The 16133-nt window shown below is 41.9% G+C and overlaps 2 long non-coding RNA genes across 2 annotated transcripts; one reads left to right on the top strand and one right to left on the bottom strand.

Annotated features, from left to right (window-relative positions):
* The first annotated feature begins 770 nt into the window (after nucleotides 1–770).
* On the top strand, nucleotides 771–7379 carry LOC145875695 (uncharacterized). The gene is made up of 3 exons (XR_014391297.1): nucleotides 771–4146; nucleotides 4300–4394; nucleotides 6961–7379. It is a non-coding gene; the product is annotated as an uncharacterized LOC145875695 (long non-coding RNA).
* A 3031-nt stretch (nucleotides 7380–10410) lies between these two features.
* Nucleotides 10411–15520, bottom strand: LOC145875694 (uncharacterized). The gene is made up of 4 exons (XR_014391296.1): nucleotides 15115–15520; nucleotides 13762–13935; nucleotides 13514–13560; nucleotides 10411–11372 (listed from the first exon to the last, which is right to left on the bottom strand). It is a non-coding gene; the product is annotated as an uncharacterized LOC145875694 (long non-coding RNA).
* Nucleotides 15521–16133: the final 613 nt, after the last annotated feature.

The raw sequence follows: 16133 nt of genomic DNA, 5'->3' as shown, positions 1-16133 counted from the left end.
GCCGAAAAGGAGATTCCCTGTCGGAATATTATCGCTTTTCTACGAGAAAAATGACGTAAAAATTGATTTTAAACAGCGGTTGACATGCTTCGACGTACGGTAATGGAATACTTTGAATTTTATTGTCAGGAATTGCGCCAAGCGCGCGACACTTCTTTACTATTTCGGATAGTGTCTGGAACGCACGAACAAAACGCCGCTATTCGGATATAACGATGGATTATTTTGGACCAAACCAACATTTGTTATTGAAGTAGCTGTCCTGGGTGTGTATTCTGACGAAGACAACAAAAGGTAATGACATTTTTATAATAGTAAATATGATTATGGTGAGTGCTAAACTTGCCGGGTGTCTAAATAGCGAGCCCGTGATGCCTGGGCTATGTACTTAGAATATTGCAAAATGTGCTTTCACCAAAAAGCTATTTTAAAATCGGACATATCGAGTGCATAGAGGAGGTCTGTATCTATAATTCTTAAAATAATTGTTATGCTTTTTGTGAACGTTTATCGTGAGTAATTTAGTAAAATGTTAGCGAATTCCCCGGAAGTTTGCGGGGGGTATGCTAGTTCTGAACGTCACATGCTAATGTAAAAAGCTGGTTTTTGATATAAATATGAACTTGATTGAACAAAACATGCATGTATTGTATAACATAATGTCCTAGGGTTGTCATCTGATGAAGATCATCAAAGGTGAGTGCTGCATTTAGCTGTCTTCTGGGTTTTGGTGACATTATATGCTGGCTTGAAAAATGGGTGTCTGATTATTTCTGGCTTGGTACTCTGCTGACATAATCTAATGTTTTGCTTTCGTTGTAAAGCCTTTTTGAAATCGGACAGTGTTGTTAGATTAACGAGAGTCTTATCTTTAAATGGCTGTAAAATAGTCATATGTTTGAGAAATTGAAGTAATAGGATTTTTAAGGTTTTGAAAATCGCGCCACAGGCTGGCAGTGGCTGTTATGTAGGTGGGACGAATTCGTCCCGCCGGTCCCATAGAGGTTAAAGGTTTGACTAAATGATTTCACCCTAAAAAAGGTATAACCGAGTGATTATAAGATGAATGTACTAATGTGTGTGTGTCAGAAAAGTTGACCTCTTGGGGCTACCCTAGGTTAGGGAGCGCCACAGCGCATTTTGAAAAAAATTCGTTCCCATTTTCAACGGCCTACTAATCAAACTCAGAAGCTAGGACATGCATATACTTATTATATATGGATAGAACACACCCTAAAGTTTCTAAAACTGTTTGAATGGTGTCTGTGAGTATAACAGAACTCATATGGCAGTCAAAACCCCGAGACCGATTGAAACAGGAAGTGTAATTCTGAATTGTGGACTCGACTTCATCACTTTGCCTATTAATCAAACCGTGAGCAATGGTTCACTGAGCACTTCCTATTGCTTCCACTAGATGTCCCCAGTCTTTTCACAGTGGTTTGAGCCTTATACAGTCGAAACTCAGTGAATGATACGCGTTGGAAATTGGTCACAGGGGATGGGCCATCACCATTATGACGTCGGCGGCCCTGTCTACCCCCACCTTTGGAAGTGTTTCAAAACACTCTGCAATCGTCCCCGTCAAATCTTATTGGCTCTCTTGGTGTTACAGGCCCTGAAGATTAATGTTTTACAACGTTTGACATGTTTGAACGAACCTAGAGGAGGGGAAAAGTACATTTTCCTAAACTTCTGTCCCGCGCACGTCGGAAGATTTGGAGATAGCCCTAGGACACGCTACCAACAGCAGGCTAATGGAACATGAATTATGGACTTTTTCGACCGAAAATACATCTGTTGTGGACCTGGGATTCTGAGTGCTTTCTGATGAAGACAACTAAAGGTAGGCGATTATTGACAATATTATACAAGATGAGATGTGACATGCGATTGTTCCAAGATGGCGCGGCGCTAGTATTCCAGGCTCATTTTCTGAGTATCGCATCTCCTTTTATCGCAAAGTGTGATTACCCAGTAAAGTTAATTTAAAATTGAAACCTTTAGGCTTGCAGTAGATTATGTAACATGGGGCAGGATATGATAAGCAATGTATGAGATGGAGAAGACTTGTAAATAAGCATTGACAGTGTTAAAGAAGAGGAGGGGCATTTGTAAGGGGTATGACATATGGTATGACCAAATGTCAGGTATAAAAGGCTGTGTACATTGTATGATATTCAGAGCTCTCGTAAATAAACATTCTGACCAATTGTAGGCTGGCTCTCTGTCTGCTTCATTCAACCAGAATCTTACACCCTCTGGGGGGCAGACTGAGTAGTTTAATTGAAGTTCGGTTTATGAACATTGGGAACAGAAGTCCCATGACAGAAGGTAGAAACTAGGGCCTGTAGGACCTGCCTTGTTGATAGTGTTGTTAAAAATGTAGAGCAGGGCTTTATTATGGAAAGACTTCTCCACATCTTAGCTACTGTCGTATCAATATGTTTTGACCATGGCAGTTTACAATCCAGGGTTACTCCAAGCAGTTTAGTCACCTCAACTTGCTCAATTTCCACATTATTTATTACGAGATGAACAGGTGAGCAGTACGCATCTATGAAATGAGAGCATTAACAGTGTGAGGACCGTTAAAACGTCTTAGGGCTAGGGGGCAGTTTTCGGAAGTTCAGAGAGTCTGGCGAGCCCAAAGTAAAATGCCTGTTACTCAGGCCCAGAAGCTATGCATATAATTGGTAGATTTGGAAAGAAAACACTCTGACGTTTCCAAAATTGTTAAAATAATGTCTGTGAGTATAACAGAACAGATATGGCAGGCGAAAACCCAAAGAAAATCCGACCAAAAAATAAATAAATAAAATAACAGGCTCATATTTGTAAAGCTATTGAAAACTCCTATGTCTGTCACCCAGATTGCAATTCATAATAGCTTCCACTAGATGTCAGCAGTATTTATTCAAGGTTTTGAGGCTTCTATTTTGAAAAATAAATAAATATTTACACTTTCAGTGAGCTGACTGCTTGGGTCACTTCAGTGTTTTTGCGCGCGATGGAGAGGGTGCGCACTTGCGAATTTGTCATTCCTATTGAACACAGTACTTTCCGTATGAAATATTATAGTTTATTTACATTTTAGACAACCTGAGGATGATATAGACACGTTATTTGACTTGTTTGGACGAAATTTACTGGTAGCTTTTAGAACTTCTTTGTCTGCATGTTGAAGGAGTGGATTTCTGAAGTCATGGCGCCTGCTAAACAGACTATTTTGGCATATAAAGAAGGACTTTATCGAACAAAACGACCATTCATTCTGTAGCTGGGACCCTTGGAATTGCAAACAGAGGAAGATCTTCAAAGGTAAGTGATTTATTTTATCGCTATTTGGGATTCTGTGACGCCTGTGCTTGTTTGGAAAATCTGTTGTTGTGGGGTGCTGTCCTCAGATAATCGAAACCTATGCTTTCACCGTAAAGCCTTTTTGATATCTGACAACGCAGTTCGATTGCCAAGATTCTAAGCTTTTAAATGATGTATGACACTTGTATTTTCATGAATGTTTAATATATTTCTATTTTGAATTTGGAGCTCTGCAATTTCACCGGATGTTGTCGTAGATGTTTTTCTAGCGGTCCGCGAGCACTAAGAGTTATTAAAACCATGTGCCCTGATTTAGTTAAAACTGGTTCCATCAGAGCCCTTACAAAACCTTTTACAACTGATTCATCACTGTCATACCTTATAGGGTCCAGAGTTTTCCTGGTTAGGTCAACAGATAAGGACAAACTCTGGGCCCCAGTGCAAAAAAATCCCCCCCCCCACTCTGGGACCTATGGTTGCCACCAGTCTGCTTGCCGTTCTCAGTTATTGTCAGGTTCTGTATGTGGATGATTAGGGCTTTATTCAGAAAAAGTTTCTTGGGCTACTTTGATTTGTCAAGTGGGCGAGATGTGAATTCCGTGTTTATCTTCATGGACAAACTTGTTGTTCAAACCTACGATGGCTCAGCTTCAAGGGAACGTATCTGCTGTCTGTATTTCCAGCTGAGTCCCCTCCTGTTCCATGGTTTAACAAGCGATGACCACTCCACTACCATTGTCAACTACCTCCTCACATGAACTGGAAGCCACGTCTCATGTGGCCCCCTCATCCACTGGCACATTGAATGTTTCCTCTCTAAGCACAGTGAGGGAACCCCTGTCAATTTTTCTCTCATTACTTTATGTAGAGTCAATCACAATCACAATATTACACATCTATTTGACTCCTTGCTTGGAGTAACTCATTCTTAGCTCTTTTGTCTCACTGTGTAGTGTTTTTGTGTTATTGTCTTCCCAGTCAAATCCTGTCCTGCACTGGTCAAGTCTCTGAACACCTCAACTCATGCCTCATACCCTCATTCAATCACTGCTGTGATCCCTTCCCAAAATGGTGTAAGTAGCCCTCTCATTCCTATTCCCCATAATATTGTACTGTAAGTGTCTTTATTAAATGCTTTAGGTTAAAATAATTACTCTTTGACGATTTTAGAAACACATTTTGACGTCTCTGTGGGTCTCCCATCCTCCTCAACAACAGAAATGTCTAATAACGTCTAATACAATTCATCATTAATAATTTTGCAAGTTTTCTTTGTTCTGAAGCCTGATTCTACTCACTGTGGTAGTGTGGAAGTGTTGAGCTGTATTATTTGGCCTGTGGTCCTGTTGTCCCCAGTCCCAGTGGTGAAGATAATGTCTTAATTGAGCTTCTTGTCTGTGACTGAGATACGTAATCTGCACATTTACTAAAACGTCAGCTCTCATCTCTCCCAATGTTCTCAATGTCAAACCATGAAGGCCGGGTAGTTTTTTTTCATGATTGCAACTCAGGTCATTTTAGTCGGCTGGCCATCGCTACATATTCGTCGTCAGACCCACTGGCTCCAGGTCATTTATAAGTCTATGCTAGGTAAAGCTCCGCCTTAGCTCAGCTCACTGGTCACGATAACAACACCCACCCGTAGCACGCGCTCCAGCAGGTACATCTCACTGTTCATTCCCCAAAGCCAACACCTCCTTTGGCCGCCTTTCCTTCCAGTTCTCTGCTGCCAGTGACTGGAACGAATTGCAAAAATCGCTGAAGGCGGAGACTTATTGCTCCCTCACTAACTTTAAACATCAGCTATCTGAGCAGCTAACCGATCGCTGCAGCTGTACATAGTCCATCTGTAAATAGCCCACCCAATCTACCTACCTCATCCCCATATTGTTTTTATTTACTTTGCTGCTCTTTTGCACACCAGTATCTCTACTTACACATCATCATCTGCTCATCTATCACTCCAGTGTTAATCAGCTAAATTGTCATTACTTTGCTACTACGGCCTATTTATTGCCATACCTCCTCACGCCATTTGCACACACTGTATATAGACTTTCTTTTTTCTGTTGTGTTGACTGTACGTTTGTTTATTCCATGTGTAACTCTGTGTTGTTGTTTCTGTCACACTGCTTTTCTTTATTCTTGGCCAGGTCGCAGTTGTAAATGAGAACTTATTCTAAACTGGCCTACCTGGTTAAATAAAGGTCAAATAATAAAAATAAAAAGATCCTATATCATAATGAATCAGATTACATGGAGAGGGGGGGACCTGATCCTAGATCATAATGAATCAGATTACATGGAGAGGGGGGACCTGATCCTATATCATAATGAATCAGATTACATGGAGAGGGGGGGACCTGATCCTAGATCATAATGAATCAGATTACATGGAGAGGGGCGACCTGATCTTAGATTATAATGAATCAGATTACATGGAGAGGTGGGACCTGATCCTAGATCATAATGAATCAGATTACGTGGAGAGGGGCGACCTGACCTTAGATTATAATGAATCAGATTACATGGAGAGGTGGGACCTGATCCTAGATCATAATGAATCAGATTACATGGAGAGGGGGGACCTGATCCTAGATCATAATGAATCAGATTACATGGAGAGGGGGGACCTGATCCTATATCATAATGAATCAGATTACATGGAGAGCCGGATATATATAATATACCCTACTATTTTTTTATATTTAATATGCCATAAACTATTGTTTTTTTTAACAGTTTCATTAGTTCATTGTAATTAACTTAATCATTATGACACACCCCTCTCTATTGTCATTGTTTGCACTAATTGCACTGTTTTTCTACATAACCTGGTTCAAGTATTGATGACATCACCCTGAAGAAGGCATAGTGATGCTGAAACGTTGGTAAATACCCAATAAATTACTGGGAGTTTATATATGGAGTGTGGGATTCTCTTTATTTTGATAGTTTATAACTCTTATGTAGTTGCCATCTTTTTGTGTTCTTCAGGCAGCCTGGGAAAGAACTGAAAAAACTCACTAAAGAGTCAAGACAGAGACACCAGAAAGACCCAAGAAGACTTGGACACAGCATCAGAGGACAGAGAGGGATGTTCAGAACTCACTCAGTCTGGTCAGTTGGTGAGGGTAGACTTGGAGGCTGCTTACCTGACATGGAGGAAGTCCCCTCTCCTCTCCCCTACCTTCCAAATACCCCCCTCCTCTCCCCTACCTTCCCTATACCCCCTCCTCTCCCCTACCTTCCCTATACCCCCTCCTCTCCCCTACCTTCCCTATACCCCCTCCTCTCCCTACCTTCCCTATGCCCCCCTCCTCTCCCCTACCTTCCCTATACCCCCTCCTCTCCCCTACCTTCCCTATACCCCCTCCTCTCCCCTACCTTCCCCTTGCCCCCTCCCTTCTCTCCCCTACCTTCCCTATACCCCCCTCCTCTCCCCTACCTTCCCTATACCCCCCTCCTCTCTACCTTCCCTATACCCCCTCCTCTCCCCTACCTTCCCTATACCCCCTCCTCTCTCCTACCTTCCCTATACCCCCCCTCCTCTCCCCTACCTTCCCTATACCCCCCCCTATTATGTTGGACCATCATGTTTATTTGTTTGAATCTTGTCTTTGTTTGTGATCAGGTTAGAAGAGAATGACTCCTCAACCCAAGAGGCCCTGGAGCAGCTGTGATCAGGTTAGAAGAGAATGACTCCTCAACCCAAGAGGTCCTGGAGCAGCTGTGATCAGGTTAGAAGAGAATGACTCCTCAACCCAAGAGGCCCTGGAGCAGCTGTGATCAGGTTAGAAGAGAATGACTCCTCAACCCAAGAGGCCCTGGAGCAGCTGTGAGAGAGCAGCAGTGTGGAAACATTTGGGGAAATTTAAAGAAGGTTTCCTGGAAAAGAGGTTTGACTGTTACGTAAAGGGTCAGAGCCACTGAGTGAACAAAATATTAAGGATACCTTCCTAATATTGAGTTACGCCTGGTCAGTTTGTCATGGAAAGAAAAGTGTCCTTAATGTTTTGTGTAAATTGCACAATAATTATACATTTATGGATTGTTTTATGTAGCCTATTGTTTTCTATTTATTCAACCTGCCATCTACCCACCTGGGGACTGAGGGTTATGAGAGAACCCCCACATCACTAGCTTCTCTTTATTCAACCTGCCATCTACCCACCTGGGGACCGAGGGTTATGAGAGAACCCCCACATCACTAGCTTCTCTTTATTCAACCTGCCATCTACCCACCTGGGGACTGAGGGTTATGAGAGAACCCCCACATCACTAGCTTCTCTTTATTCAACCTGCCATCTACCCACCTGGGGACTGAGGGTTATGAGAGAACCCCCACATCACTAGCTTCTCTTTATTCAACCTGCCATCTACCCACCTGGGGACTGAGGGTTATGAGAGAACCCCCACATCATTAGCTTCTCTTTATTCAACCTGCCATCTACCCACCTGGGGACTGAGGGTTATGAGAGAACCCCCACATCACTAGCTTCTCTTTATTCAACCTGCCATCTACCCACCTGGGGACTGAGGGTTATGAGAGAACCCCCACATCACTATCTTCTCTTTATTCAACCTGCCATCTACCCACCTGGGGACTGAGGGTTATGAGAGAACCCCCACATCACTTGCTTCTCTTTATTCAACCTGCCATCTACCCACCTGGGGACTGAGGGTTATGAGAGAACCCCCACATCATTAGCTTCTCTTTATTCAACCTGCCATCTACCCACCTGGGGACTGAGGGTTATGAGAGAACCCCCACATCACTAGCTTCTCTTTATTCAACCTGCCATCTACCCACCTGGGGACTGAGGGTTATGAGAGAACCCCCACATCACTAGCTTCTCTTTATTCAACCTGCCATCTACCCACCTGGGGACTGAGGGTTATGAGAGAACCCCCACATCATTAGCTTCTCTTTATTCAACCTGCCATCTACCCACCTGGGGACTGAGGGTTATGAGAGAACCCCCACATCACTAGCTTCTCTTTATTCAACCTGCCATCTACCCACCTGGGGACTGAGGGTTATGAGAGAACCCCCACATCACTATCTTCTCTTTATTCAACCTGCCATCTACCCACCTGGGGACTGAGGGTTATGAGAGAACCCCCACATCACTTGCTTCTCTTTATTCAACCTGCCATCTACCCACCTGGGGACTGAGGGTTATGAGAGAACCCCCACATCATTAGCTTCTCTTTATTCAACCTGCCATCTACCCACCTGGGGACTGAGGGTTATGAGAGAACCCCCACATCACTAGCTTCTCTTTATTCAACCTGCCATCTACCCACCTGGGGACTGAGGGTTATGAGAGAACCCCCACATCACTAGCTTCTCTTTATTCAACCTGCCATCTACCCACCTGGGGACTGAGGGTTATGAGAGAACCCCCACATCACTAGCTTCTCTTTATTCAACCTGCCATCTACCCACCTGGGGACTGAGTGTTATGAGAGAACCCCCACATCACTAGCTTCTCTTTATTCAACCTACCATCTACCCACCTGGGGACTGAGGGTTATGAAAGAACCCCCACATCACTAGTTTGCATGTTCTGCAGCCTTGTAAAGATAAGGAGGGGACGACTGGGAGGCAGGTTGGCATTTATTGTCATGAATCTTGCCCTGGAGGCAGGTTGGCATTTATTGTCATGAATCTTGCCCTGGAGGCAGGTTGGCATTTATTGTCATGAATCTTGCCCTGGAGGCAGTTCATCAAAGTGGTTACTAGCTGGCACAGGCACAAAGTAATACAATCCGATTTTAATCCTAACCTCAACCCTAACCACACTGCTAATCCTTCCCTTAAATTAAGACCATAAAACAAAATTATTTTCCACAGCCAATTCTGACTTTGCAGCTGACATATCTAGAGGAAATCGCACAGTTCTGCCTCCAGGTCAAGATTCATGACAAACGTCAACATGAGACAGGGAGAAGCAATGTAAAAATCAATAACAAAACTGTTTTCACAATTAACATGCTTTTTCTAGTTTCAAGTATGTTTTATTATGAAAAGTACAATATAACCATGTATACTTGTACAACTATGGAGCGTATGTCTACATATAATTGTACAATTTGTTTTTCCAACATAAAAGACAAAAAATGATCACATTGGTATTTTAACAGTGTTATTGTAAGAGTTTAAATGTTTAAACAGAGGATACATCTAAAACAGGATAAAACAAGTGCAGTATGTTGTGAGAATGTTACTTTAACGTCGACTCATAACGTCACACTATAACTTCATGGGAGTCTTGTGGAAAGACTGCATGTTGTTTTGGGTGGATTGAGTGACGGCTTCATCAACATTTTGCTGAATATTCCGGTAATATTTTCACCTCGTCGGCTGCTGACATTCATAAGGAGTTCCAGTAGTTTGTCATTTGCAGGTATTAAAAGTAATACATACATTGTAATTCCTTGTTGGATCTCTCTCACATACAGGACAGTACATACCAGAGGAGGCTGCTGAGGGGAGGACGGCTCATAATAATGTCTGGAACAGAGTGAATGAAATGGAACACATGGAAACCACGTGTTTGATACCATTCCACTTATTCCACTCCAGCCATTACAAGCCTGTCCTCCCTAAATAAGGTCCCACCAACCTCCTGTGGTACAAACACAAACAGTAAAATATATCATAAAAAATGCAAAGTGGTAAAAGATCAGAAAATATTACAAGCCTGTCACGTGTGAGTGTTCAATGTGTGTTTGTCCATTGTGTGTGTCAGTGTTTATGTGTGTGTCAGTGTGTGTGTGTTTGTCCTGTTTGAGCAGGTGGCCAGCGTGTGCCTAGTGTGTGTGTCTGTGTCAAGTGTGTGTGTGTTCAGTGTGTGTGTGTTCAGTGTGTGTGTGTGTTCAGTGTGTGTGTGTATGTCCAGTGTGTGTGTGTCTGTGTCCAGTGTGTGTGTGTGTGTGTCTGTGTCCAGTGTGCGTGTGTGTGTCTGTGTCCAGTGTGTGTGTGTCCAGTGTGTGTGTGTGTGTGTCTAGTGTGTGTGTGTCTAGTGTGTGTGTGTCCAGTGTGTGTGTGTCCAGTGTGTGTGTGTGTGTGTCCAGTGTGTGTGTGCGTGTGTGTGTGCGTGTGTGTCTAGTGTGTGTGTGTGTGTGTGTCTAGTGTGTGTGTGTGTGTGTGTCTAGGGTGTGTGTGTGTCCAGTGTGTGTCTAGTGTGTGTGTGTCTAGTGTGTGTGTCCAGTGTATGTCTGTGTCCAGTGTGTGTGTGTGTGTGTCTGTGTCCAGTGTGTGTGTGTGTCTGTGTCCAGTGTCCGTGTGTGTGTGTGTCTGTGTCCAGTGTGTGTGTGTCTGTGTCCAGTGTGTCTGTGTCCACTGTGTGTGTGTGTGTGTGTGTGTGTATGTGTGTCCAGTGTGTGTGTGTCCAGTGTGTGTGTGTGTGTGTGTGTGTGTGTGTGTGTGTGTGTGTCCAGTGTGTGTGTGTGTCCAGTGTGTGTGTGTGTGTCTAGTGTGTGTGTGTGTCCAGTGTGTTTGTGTCCAGTTATTATTTCAAGTACACTGAAGAGCCAATATAATGAACCCAAAACCCTGGATAGAGGGGCTCAGTGACTGTGGAGGTGAATGTGATCAGGTGGGTCAGTGTGTCAGAGGAGGCTCTATAGAAGGACAGAGTGCCGGCTGGCCAGTCCAGATACACTCCTACTCTGTGGGACCTGGAGGGGCGGACGGCTATGGTAGTGAGATTATTATTATGCCAGGCAGAGTAACTGTTGTCAGAGCAGAACAGACACCAGGACTTGTCATTGAATCCAAGCCAACAGTCATCACCCCATCCTCCCCTGCTGATTTCTTTATATGTCACTCCTATACCAGCCCCCATTATCCCACTCCACTCCACCTCCCAGTAACAGCGCCCAGTCAGACCCTCTCTACACAGCACCTGTTTAAGGTCCTCAAATCTCTCTGGGTGATCAGGATACGGCTGCTCCTCTATCCTACATGTCACCTTTCTGTTCTCCTCAGACAGAGAGGAGTCTGTTTACTGTGTTTAGGTCCAGTGTGAGATCACAGACATCTGATGGATGAAACCAGACACAATATTAGAAATCATCATCATTCACATTAGAATGTTAATAACTCACTTTTCACTAATTAATTTAATGTAGATGTTTCTAGGTATCAAAAGGAGAAGTTAAGGTAACTGGAGACTTGTTGAATGATCATATGTTATTATGTACGGTAATATAAAACACACTTATTCACAATAATTACACACACACACACACACACACACACACACACACACACACACACACACACACACACACACACACACACACACACACACACACACACACCGTTGTCAAAGCAACTCTTTGTAAACGTTGGTGTCCCTGATTTGTGCTTCTGTAGAACTACAGCTGATATTTAATATGACCAAGTCAGTAATGATGGTGGTCTTTGACTTAACTTGAATTAAGACTTATTCTTACTCATATTATTCATATAAAACACACTTATTCCCATTAACCTGTTGGGGGTAGAGGGCAGTATTGACACGGCCGGATAAAAAACGTACCCGATTTAATCTGGTTACTACTCCTGCCCAGTAACTAGAATATGCATATAATTATTGGCTTTGGATAGAAAACACCCTAAAGTTTCTAAAACTGTTTGAATGGTGTCTGTGAGTATAACAGAACTCATATGGCAGGCAAAAACCTGAGAGGATTCTGAACAGGAAGTGGCCTGTCTGACAAGTTGTTGTTCATCTTGGCTCTTTTTATTGAAGACTGAGGATCTTTGCTGTAACGTGACACTTCCTACGGCTCCCATAGGTTCTCAGAGCCCGGGAAAAAGCTGAACAATATCGAGGCAGCCCCAGGCTGAAACACATTATCGCTTTTGACAAGTGGCCGATCAGAGGACAATGGGCTTAGGCGCGTGCCCGAGTCGACCCCATGCTTTATTTTCTTTCGTCTGTTTACCTAAATGCAGATTCCCGGTCGGAATATTATCGCTTTTTTACGAGAAAAATGGCATAAAAATGGATTTTAAACAGCGGTTGACATGCTTCGAAGTACGGTAATGGAATATTTAGAATTTTTTTGTCACGAAATGCGCCATGCTCGTCACCCTTCTTTACCCTTTCGGATAGTGTCTTGAACGCACGAACAAAACGCCTCTATTTGGATATAACAATGGATTATTTGGAACCAAACCAACATTTGTTATTGAAGTAGAAGTCCTGGGAGTGCATTCTGACGAAGACAGCAAAGGTAATAACATTTTTCTTATAGTAAATCTGACTTTGGTGAATGCTAAACTTGCTGGGTGTCTAAATAGCTAGCCCTGTGAAGCCGGGCTATCTACTCAGAATATTGCAAAATGTGCTTTCACTGAAAAGCTATTTTAAAATCGGACATATCGAGTGCATAGAGGAGTTCTGTATCTATAATTCTTAAAATAATTGTTATGCTTTTTGTGAACGTTTATCGTGAGTAATTTAGTAAATTCACCGGAAGTTGGCGAGGGGTATGCTAGTTCTGAACGTCACATGCTAATGTAAAAAGCTGTTTTTTGATATAAATATGAACTTGATTGAACAAAACATGCATGTATTGTATAACATAATGTCCTAGGGTTGTCATCTGATGAAGATCATTAAAGGTTAGTGCTGCATTTAGCTGTGGTTTGGGTTTTTGTGACATTATATGCTAGCTTGAAAAATGGGTGTCTGATTATTTCTGCCTGGGTACTCTGCTGACATAATCTAATGTTTTGCTTTCGTTGTAAAGCCTTTTTGAAATCGGACAGTTTGGTTAGATTAACGAGAGTCTTGTCTTTAAAATGGTGTAAAATAGTCATATGTTTGAGAAATTGAAGTAATAGCATTTCTAAGGTATTTGAATAACGCGCCACAGGATTCCACTGGCTGTTACGTAGGTGGGACGATTTCGAAGTTAACTACACACCTGTATGCATCATGAACACAATCACACATTTCTAATATAATTTCTAATATAACACAAACGCACCACACACACACACACACTGTCAAATCAAGTCTTTGTAAACGTTGGTGTCCCTGATTTCTGCTTCTGTAGAACTACAGATGATATTTAATATGACCAAGTCAGTAATGATGGTGGTCTTTGACTTAACTTGAATTAAGACTTATTCTTAGTCATATTCTTCACAGCAGTCAACACTCACATTTTCTAAGTCCAGGTTTCATTCTGTTCTCTCCACCATGTTCCACACTGTAGCGGTAAGCAGAAAAACAGACAGTCATTGAGGGATACACCTGAACACACACACACACACACACGCACACGCACACGCACACGCACACACACAGTCAGCATATAACTTTGTCCAAGTGGTGGTAAGAATGTTTGTCTTAACTAGCCTGATAAGTCAAACATGTCTGATATGAACATTGACATAAACCCTCTACATACTTGAGTTTCTCCAGTCTGCAGTGTGGATCCTCCAGTCCAGCAGAGAGCAGTCTGATTCCTGAGTCTCCTGGGTGATTGTAGCTCAGGTCCAGCTCTTTCAGGTGTGAGGGGTTTGACCTCAGAGCTGAGACCAGAGAAGCACAGCCTTCCTCTGTAACTAGACAGCCTGACAGCCTGCAAAGAGTCAAATCATATTAAAATCACACTGCTATTCTTTGGTGGTGAAAATAGTGGCAGTATATTTCTTCAACATATGAAACCTTCCATATCTATTCATAAATTAATGTATCATATTATAAATTACAAATTATCAACGTTTTGCCTGCAGATAGAAACATGTATAGTACAAATATTTGAGTAGACTGACCAGACCAGTTTAAAAGCAGTATCAGTCAAAAGACAGACAGTGAGGTATCAGATTTAGATTGTATTGAGCATACAGTCCACACCATATCTATTTTGACAGTGAAGATAACATTTTAAATGTGGCTCTAAACTCCAACATTTTGGATTTCAGATCAAATGTTTCATATGAGGTGACAGTATATAATGTCACCTTTTATTTGAGGATATTTTCATACATATCTGTTCCACCATTTAGAAAAAATGAAAGCACTTCATGTATCTAGTCCCCTATTTAAAGAAGTCATATGTTTTCTGACCAATTCACTCATAGTGGCTTAAAGTAGTCACAAGTTGAGTATTTGATCCGATATTCCTTGAACGCAGCGACTACATCAAGCTTGTGACTCAAACTCGTTGATTGATTTTGCAGTTTGTTATCGTTGTGTTTTGGGTTGTGTTTTGTCCAATATTAAAATGGTGGATGATGACTGGATAATTTTCTGTCTAAGTGAGTAGATAACATGTTTCTAAACACTACTAAATTAATCCTGATGATTCCATGAATAAGAAAAATCATGAATGAATCATGAATAATAATGAGTGAGAAAGTTACAGAGGCTACAACAAAACATGCTAACCTCTCACCATTACCAATAACAGAGGATACAACAAAACATGCTAACCTCTCACCATTACCAATAACAGAGACTACAACAAAACATGCTAACCTCTCACCATTACCAATAACAGAGGATACAACAAAACATGCTAACCTCTCACCATTACCAATAACAGAGGCTACAACAAAACATGCTAACCTCTCACCATTACCAATAACAGAGGCTACAACAAAACATGCTAACCTCTCACCATTACCAATACCAGAGGCTACAACAAAACATGCTAACCTCTCACCATTATCAATAACAGATGCTACAACAAAACATGCTAACCTCTCACCATTACCAATGTATTTATTTATAAGCACCTCACATTGTGGTTACTCACTACATGGTAGATATTCCCTCAGCGAAGTATGGCAGTTCCATGCAGGTTTCCTCACCAAGTCCAAGGCAGCACAGCGACCCATGCAGACAGTACTCCTTAGTAACTGATATCCCCATGGCAACACGAACTCGTTTAGCTTCCCAAGCAATTATCTCCCGGTGTCACACGATGCTAGGCTAACCTCAAGGCTGGCTAATACCTCCACGACGAGACGGTAGCTTCAGTCTTTACTAAGTTTTAACTAAATTATAACAACTCTTTTATTAAATAAAACATGTATTTCCCTTCATGTCTTAGTAGCTATGGGTTTTGTTGTAGTTCTGTCGTCTTCTTTTATAATTTTTCTTCACCAACCGTCCTGAGGTAAAACGTCCATCCTTTCATCAACGTCTTTTTCCCTCCCGTTAACCAGGTCAACTCCCATTGGCCACAACTTAACAAGCGACCTTATTGGTCAAAACGTAAACTTCAAAGTAAAACAAACTATTCACTTATACATTAAATAAATATTTCTTCAAAAAGCATAATGCATTAACAACATTACAGTTTAGGAGCAATTCAATCATCTTTTAAATATAATACCAATTAATTATAACAAATAAACTCAATACTTGGTTCAAACAAGGGTATTACACAAACATACAGTCAATAATACAGGAGAAAAATAAGTCTATATACAATGTGAGCAAATGAAGTTAAATAAGGGAGGTAAAGGCAAAAAAAGGCCATGGTGGCAAAGTAAATACAATATAGCAAGTAAAACACTGGAATGGTAGATATGCAGTGGAAGAAAGTGCAAAGTAGAAATAATGGGGAGCAAAGGAGCTAAATAAATAAATACAGTAGGGGAAGAGGTAGTTGGGCTAAATTATAGATGGGCTATGTACAGGTGCAGTAATCTGTGAGCTGCTCTGACAGCTGGTGCTTAAAGCTAGTGAGGGAGATAAGTGTTTCCAGTTTTAGAGATTTTTGTAGTTCGTTCCAGTCATTGGCAGCAGAGAACTGGAAGAAGAGGCGGC

This window comes from Salmo salar, unplaced genomic scaffold (genome assembly GCF_965601325.2).
Source record: "Salmo salar unplaced genomic scaffold, fSalSal1 ptg000306l, whole genome shotgun sequence".
NCBI classification, from domain to species: Eukaryota; Metazoa; Chordata; class Actinopteri; order Salmoniformes; family Salmonidae; genus Salmo; species Salmo salar.
Note: the sequence above shows the minus strand (reverse complement) of the source record. Positions and strands in the feature narration are given on the sequence as shown.